The 7,694-nt window shown below is 40.7% G+C and overlaps 1 protein-coding gene across 1 annotated transcript in view; it reads left to right on the forward strand.

The window, feature by feature from the left end:
- Nucleotides 1-5,678: 5,678 nt before the first annotated feature.
- nap1l1 (nucleosome assembly protein 1-like 1) overlaps nucleotides 5,679-7,694 on the forward strand; it is a gene marked incomplete in the record, with an annotated part of 27,300 nt that continues 25,284 nt past the window's right edge. The window contains 1 exon segment of the mRNA XM_035674115.1: nucleotides 5,679-5,823.

Here is a 7,694-nt window from a genome sequence, read left to right on the forward strand (position 1 = left end):
ACCACTGTTTGGTTTAGATTAGTGCCTGAAATAAGCAGGTACTCATCTGTACTGAGTCTGATTTTTGTCCACATTAGTACCCTTACTTCTTATGGAGTACACCCACCATTGAGTGTTTAATCCACGGGGTAGCAAATAAAAATAAAAAAGAATAACTATACTTTGATGCATGTCTCTAACTACCCCTAGCATGTTTTTGGACCTCTGTATTTCTAAAGCCTGCATACCGCAGTGCTGGTGAGGTATCAAATCAGGCCTCTGATTACTTTTAATCAACTAAAATAAGCATTTATCCTGAATTAATTAATTCTCTGTTCATTCTACAAAAGCTGAACGTCACTAAAATGCCACCCCCTAAAAAGTAAAAGAACATGAAAGGGGGCAGTGACAGTATGTAGACGGAGTAGCATTTGTACTTGTTCATTAACTATGCAATTAGAGCAACTCTGGGAAAGCAGAGTAGAAACCGAGGCAGCATTGCAGATGTCACATTTAAATGTTGACACTACTGCTAATGGTTCAAAGAACCGCACAGACAATTCAGTTGATTTTTTTTATGCTCAAGTTAAAAAGCTTAAACCCAAAAGTGGAACTTGCATAAACTGCCACTCACACATGAATAGTCTTGATTTGGATAAAACTCCCCACTTCATCTCGTCACTGGCCATAAAGGTGGCATTTTGTACAAACCTTCTCGAAATTACTGCTGTTTTACTAAATCCTGTATATGTTACAATTTGGAATCTACTCTATATCTGTGCCTTAAATTCTTTTTAATGGCCAGCAGGGGGCGACTCCAGTAACCAGTGTCAGATTGTATAGAAGTTAATAAGAAAATGACCCTACTCCTCAGTTAATTTATTACTTCAGTAAACAGTTTCCTTATGAGTTTATAGTCTCAATCACTAGTTTCGAGTCTTCTTTAATACAGCATGATCTTCATTTTGTAAATTATGGTCCCATTTAGAGTGAAAAGACAATAATATTCATGACACTGTGTATATTTAAAATAGCTGTGAACTTGGTATTGGGTGTTGTTTTTGAGTGTCTTTCACAGCGTGTTTTCAGTTCAGGAAAGTTTAATGTAACATTTTGTATTGTCTAAAATGTCTTGCTTAGAGTCTGGTTGCATTAAAGATTTTTTTTTCCCTGGCAAAAATTTGCATCCCAACTGATATCACAGATAACATGAATTACGAATGCACCTTGCAAACCAAGCTTGCTAGCTAGTACCAGCCATAGCTGATCATTTAGAATTTGCTTGGGTTCTCAGTCAGATCTACCGCTTTCTAGCTAGCCATAATTAGCATCCTAATTAAATAATCTCATTGTTAATATTAATTACGGATGCACCTTGTTAGTAAGCTAGTTAGTTAGTGCTAGCCTTAACTGATAACAGGTTCTCAGTCAGATCCACTAGAGGGTGCAATTTCATCCAAATATGATCAATTTATAGGTTTTTACAATCTGCTGTTGTCAGGGCTGAAATAAAACCTCTGGCAAAAGTAAGAATAGAAATACAAAACAGAAATACAAACAGAAAATAAAGTTTCCCTGTAGGGTTTCCAGAGTAACTTTCCGTTTCTGTGGTCAGAGAGGAAAGAATAATCAATATCTTTCCAAACAACCTTTCCCAGTAAAACCCTAGTCTTCTAATGGTGGCCGTATCACTCTGAGTAAACTACCCTGCCCACTGACAGTATCTTTTCAGCCTGAGGAGAGGGTTTCTTATTCACTTTTTTCCCAGCTTGGGCATTCAAACAGAGGACTAGTTCTCAACAGCAGCGGTCCAAAAGTTGGCGGCAGTGTTGTGTCTCCAGGCACAAACCTACCTTGACATTTTGGGGCTGGCATGCGCTGCGTTTTAGCATGCACGTGGTTCATCAGATATCCTGCTGACAGCACCAGGCTGCCTCCATAAGTGCAAACTCAGTGGAGAGGGTTTTGTTTAGAAAAAGAGCCTCCTTGTTATTTGAAACGGTTAAAAAAGTATTTTTCCAGTCTTTGAAAAATGAGAAAATGAAAAATTTTGTTGGCAATGAGTCCCAATGTTAAAATAAAATTATTGTCCTAGATGACTATGCTTGCTAAAAATGTTATCAAAAGAGTTTTCTGTGCACAATACCAGCCACTAACAGGGCTTTTTAGGAGGTAGAGATGTGAATATCAGAGATCAGGAATCCAATGTATGAGTGCATTGTGGATGTGGGATTGAGGCAGGCCACTTGGAGATACTCATAGTCAGAAAGCAAAAAAGCAGCACTTTCTATTGTGAGATCATCAGCATCCTTTTTTTAACTGGCAGGTTGTTTTCTGGTTGTTACATTGGAGGCGGGTGAGAGACGAGATCATCTGTAGTGTTCTCTCTGTCATGTTTTTGCTGACACCTGTTCATTGCTGTTCACCTGTTTGTAAAGCTATGTGGGTGTTAGTGTGACACCTTTTCTGTTTTCTGTTTAAGTGCCGTTTATCCTGAAGCCCACAAGTTCTACCAGAAAAAAACAATGTTAAATATCTCTTGTGTGGAGGTCAATCGCTATTGTCAAGTTTATTTGTATAGTCTACTGTCACCTAAAATGTCTAAAAAGGCTCCAGATCTCAACACAAACCAAAAGTATTTAAACTTACCTAAAAACACATAGGACAGGACAGGAACCACGACTATACAGCAAGAGTCTACAGCATGGCTGACATGTAATAGCAGGAAAAGCACAGTCATGTGTAATTAATAACATTAATGATGGCTGCATTCCTTTTAGGAGAGCTAGTTCCAGGGTGTTTGTGTCATGGAAACACCTGGAAATCGATTAAAATGACTTAATATTCTGGAACGAATCCAGGAAATGTGTGTATTTTAGCCTCTCACTCAGAGGTTGCTCTGATAAATACATGCACAGTGATGTTACCTGTATGTGTAATGACCAATTTAACTTCCTAGAAGATGTATTTTCCATAAAATTAAATCAATTCTACTTGATTTGAAATGTTACTTATGGGCTGTGGCCAAATGAACATATTAAGTTTGCATGAAACTGCAGCTTATATGATCATTTGTAAGCAAGGGCTGTCCTGGTTTGTCAAGATAAACTCATGGAAAGGCCCTGCATAGGCTCGACATAGAGCCGATTTACAACTATATATCAACCTATAGACTTTTAGTTTGGCCCAGTACACCATTATCTGTTTCTGTTCAATCAACTTAATTATTTGTAAGTAATGATTTGTATATGCACTGGGAATGGGCCAATGAAGAAGATCAGTGGGGGCTATAGTTGGGAAAATGGCAATTATAAAAAATGAACAGAAAGTTTTAAGAGTTAGTTGCAATAAAAACAAATAAAACAAAATGCCAATAACAAACTGAACAAAATGTCAGTGTCATTTTAATTTGATTGTTTCTTACAAATTCCCAAATGAACGGTTTAAATCAGTGTGGTGTTGTTAGTGTTTAGTAAGAGCCACTGTCAACACCCACTGAATTTTATTATACAAAAGTTATTTCATTGATATAGACTGAGACTTTACTTGTTTTAATTAGGGATTTCTGTAAAGGGTGTATGTCTTTTCAAAAGGGGAAAGTTAAATTAAAATGCAAGTTTCCGTAAACAAACTTTAAAAATTGCTTATTTCCATGTTCTCCAGCCAGTCAACCTCCCAGCGGGCCCAGTGAAGCCACACACCAACCACCAGTATCACACTGTGCTTATACCTGCAGCTCTCAGGTGAAACTGTACATGTGGCTAGAAAATCATCCCTGAACACCTCCGGTTATCTGCTCCACAGTCTATTCCTGTGCTTCTGGCTGGCATGACTCAGGGAAATATTCACTTATGAGTTTCTGACATGGAAGGTGCACGTGGGAAGGCTTCCTCTTGTGGGAAAGCGTTGGATGACAGAACTGACCTTTGGGCTTGTGCCAGATCTTGCTCAGGGAGATTTGACGCTGAGCAGTGCGCCTGCCTGGTGTTAGTAACACTCAGGCTGGTGCTGCCTGATGGATGAATCACACTGAAATCCTCACAGTCTTTGCCTCTGGCTTTGTTTAGGGTCAAGAGCAAAAGATTTTGTCCATCTGTCTTTTCGAGATGCGTCATCACTGAGAAGTCTGTAATGTAGGTTAGGAGTTTTCTATTTATTAACAGATCAGCATACATTCTCCTACTTGATCAGTAGGACCCCCATTAATGGGCACTCGTGTCCAGAGCAGTTTATTCGCAGACTGGAACATTTACTCCTTTAGTTTTGTTAGTTTTGACAGGTGAGAAAAATAGCAATTTGGACTCAGGTGGCACCAAATGACGGCTGTGACATTGCTGAAAATATGAACCATTTTCATAGAGAATTTAATCTTCCACCGCTACATGAAATTACTCCAAAATAGAGAGGTGTATGGGTGTGGGGGGAAGGATGTTGACAGCCTGTAGCTAGCAGGTGCATGTTTAACAAAATGAGGTGAGTCTGGATCGATGCTCTTATTTAACAGTTTGTTATGTTTTCTAACTGACATTACCATGAAAGGAGGTATTATAATAAAAAATGCAGACATGTCAACCATGCTTGGATCAATATATCCCTCTGCCATTCATTCACCAAAAATCAGTCCAATTGTCAGACCGCTTGTGAGCCTTGAGTCTTAGCTCTGATGTAATTTTGCTAACGAACAAAATAAAGTACAAGAAATTCAAGAAGAGTCAGCTGTAAGTGAGGGTATAGGGTGTCAACAGGTGATACAGCAGAGTGCAAAAATCAACTTTGGATGACCATTTACATCTTCAATCCCATAGACCCTTTATCATAAATATCTGGGAAATTAAATAAACTGATTCACAGGGGATGATGATGATGATGATGATGAAGTCTAGAATTTATCTTCAAATTGATGCAGATGTGCAGCTACAAATTGAATATTTAACTGTGATGTCCACATGCTGATGGATGAGATGTGGCCGAAAGCAGTGAAAGCAGACGTCTTCCAGTAAGTAGATCTTGCGCTTCAATTTTTTTTTGTCAAATTCGTATTTCCTAGGCCATTATTGTGATATAGTTTTAGTGAAGCTCTATAGGTGTGTTGTGAAAAAACACTGTGAAATTGTGAAAAAACAGATTTTAAAGTTATTCAAGGGGAAATTTAGGAGGGACATGAGGGTTCAAATAGTTAAAGGAAAGAGATAGTTCATTGCACAAATCAATACACTTTCACATGATGATGATGATGATGATGATGATGATAATGATTAAAGTGATCTCAATGCAAATTATGCTGCTTTTGATGGTGAAACTGAGGACGGGGATCATGGCTATAACAATGAGGGTCACAGTGATGATGATGAGGGTGAGCTCTTGTACCAGCGATGATGAAGAAGATGAAGATGCTACTGCTTGTGGAGCAGATGTATGATAAGGATGGCGGAGCTGCTGTCGCTGATGAGACTGCTGAATGATGGGGAGATGAACATGACGATGATGATTATGGATGAAACTGATGAAGAAGGAAGATAATAATGAGGAAGATGATTAAAATGATAAGTGATGAAGAGAAGTATAAAAAATGATGAGGAGATGAAGATGATGGTGGTGGGGATGATTAGATGATCACTCATCCACCGCTCCCCCCCTATAGGGGGACCCTCGCCGCTGCCCCTCCCATGAACAGCGTTGCCTCGGTGACTGCCGGTTTACGTGATGACGTCGGATGTATATGAGCGCGAGCGGCGGGATCTCTCTCCCCTTTTACCGCCATCGGAGCGGAATCTCTTTCTTCCCCGGGACCTCTTCACTGCGCAGAGCCGCCTCACCAGCCCAGCCTCCGGCCAGAGAGCGAAGGTAAGGGACAGGACTTGGAAATGGCTTCTGCGCCAACGCCCCAAACTTGTGCGTCGTTTCAGAAGTTAAATGTTAATTCCGCTGTATCTAATGAATAGCGGCAGAGGAAGACGGCGTTTCTCTGCTAATGCTAGGCAAGTCAGACAGCGGCAGCAGCCATTGAGACAGCCTCCACCATGATGTGTGTTAACGTTACACGCGATTAAAAAAAATAATAAAACAACGATTATTCCGTATGCCCGTTTCCCCTGGATGCTTTTGACACTCGTTGCATTGATAGAAATGACAAAACGTCGGGTTATTCCCGTAATTGTCGGCGTTTTCCGACATTTGTTTACACGTGTCTTGTAACGTTATCTTGTATTTTTGGACTTGACCTTATTTTTTGGAGGATGATAGTCAGGGTGTGGAGCTGTGGACGGCAGTCTGGACTTCAGGGATACAGGACACCGCGGTGGGTTGACCGTCAACCCCTCATATTACACAGCGAAAGCGGATAAAAACATGGTACCGGAGCGTTGGCACCACTTCCTAACTGGCCCGTATTTTCTAGCTACAGCACCGTGTCTGACGAAGCTGTTCCTCCCACTTGCTCAGCCCAAGTAGTGCGCATCAAGCTAGCAGCACATAAGCTAGCTCAACTAGCCAGACACAGCGAGGCAGTGCAGTGACAAGACCGGGCAGGCCGGCTAAAGTTAGCCTGGTTACTAGCCATGGGCTAGGGGTTGTGGAGGCAGCGATCGGACATTTGTTGTTTGACGTCGGACGGTAAACGGTTCAACAGGTTGCCTGGTTCGCTTGGTTCAAAATGAAGTTGAAAAGGTGGCTTCAGAGTTAGCAGGCAGGCAGCCACCCTGGGCTTTTTGTCAGTCATTGATGGTAGACCTGAGCGTGCAACACGTGGTCACCGGGCAGGATTAGGAGAAAAAGCCTGTCCCAGAAAGGAAAGGGTCTGTGTTGGTCAGTTTGCTCAACCAATGTTACATTTGTAGTTGAGACCCAGATCTGATCTGAGAACGGGAATTGTCAACTGGCTATTCAGTATTTGTAGCCTTTTGGTGTTCAGGCCGAGATGATTTAATGGTCTAGTTGTACATGCTGGATAGTTTCATTCCAAACTCACATGGCCCACTAAAGCTGTGGTACTTGCCAACTATATCAGTTATGTCTCATATCAGAGTCATCACTTGGTTAAGTCAGATGATGATGATGGATATGCAAGCATGTATAGGTATTCCAGGAATTTATACAGTGACACATGACATCAGTGTTACCTTAGAGGCATAATCTGCATTGATTTTAAAATGCTGGATCCTCCTAGTAGAGCAGCTTGTCCACATTACTTTGTCTACCTGCAGCTATTTTTGTCCATTAAAAAGCAAGTATTGACCCCAACCTGAAACACCCTGTCATCGCATTTTGTATAGCAGTATATTTGAAAAATGTCTGCTGCTGCTGCTAAGAGCTTTTTACAGTACTTTCCCATCAATAATTTGGCATAATAGAGAATACAAGATGGCATGGGGTGGCGGGTGTCATCTTACCTTAGATATAGCACTATGATATGGGGCACATGTTCTTCCATGCTTGTGCGTTTTTAGACCATTGTTGAGTAAAAAGTGATAACTCTTTTTAAACATTAGAAGATGACAGAATGCAGCTCTCAGTTGAGAAATGGGACATGATTAAAGCCACAAATCAGACAACACACACAGACTGCTCTTCATCAGTTATCCCCTTATGGAGGAAGAAACAATTTGATCTGCCACGTGACTTTGTTCTGAGCTCAGTGAACTGTCACATCAGCTCTGTAGTTGAATAATCTTGCTGTATTAGCTGAATGTAGGCCAGCTAATATATATATATATATA

Source organism: Morone saxatilis, unplaced genomic scaffold, assembly GCF_004916995.1.
Source record: "Morone saxatilis isolate NCDOM2014 unplaced genomic scaffold, NCSU_SB_2.0 Contig10, whole genome shotgun sequence".
Classification (NCBI taxonomy): Eukaryota; Metazoa; Chordata; class Actinopteri; family Moronidae; genus Morone; species Morone saxatilis.